Source organism: Arachis ipaensis, chromosome B03, assembly GCF_000816755.2.
Source record: "Arachis ipaensis cultivar K30076 chromosome B03, Araip1.1, whole genome shotgun sequence".
In the NCBI taxonomy this organism is placed as follows: domain Eukaryota; kingdom Viridiplantae; phylum Streptophyta; class Magnoliopsida; order Fabales; family Fabaceae; genus Arachis; species Arachis ipaensis.
In genome coordinates this window covers 21,001,091-21,001,551 of record NC_029787.2, presented here as the reverse complement: position 1 = coordinate 21,001,551, position 461 = coordinate 21,001,091, and positions in this window count along the sequence as shown.

The following is a 461-nucleotide window of genomic DNA, read 5'->3' as shown; positions in this document are numbered from 1 at the left end:
TTTTTTGTTAATATTATATAATTAAATATACGTATAAAATTATTTTATACTGAAAATACATCAAAATTAAATTTATATATGAATTTAGAAGGTTGAGTTGATTGATTTTAGATGTTACTAGAATCATGAAAAGGTATTGTGTATTACGTTATTTATACTATTGATTTGTTTTCTCTGGTTTTTTTTTAATATTATTTTGTCTTTTAAACTTATAGATAACATTTATATAAATAAAAAAATCGTTCATTAATCAATCAATATATAAAAAAATGTTTGATTAAGATGTTGTAAAATAATTTAATTATTCGCCAACGAGTTATAGCTCAAATGATATAATATCTCTATATTTATCTAGAAGTCTAGAGTTTGAGTCTCATTTTTAATTTAAAAAAAAAATAATTTAATTATTCTTAGATTTGATTATTTTGTTATAAAAAAGTTTAACTATTCTAATAACTTGT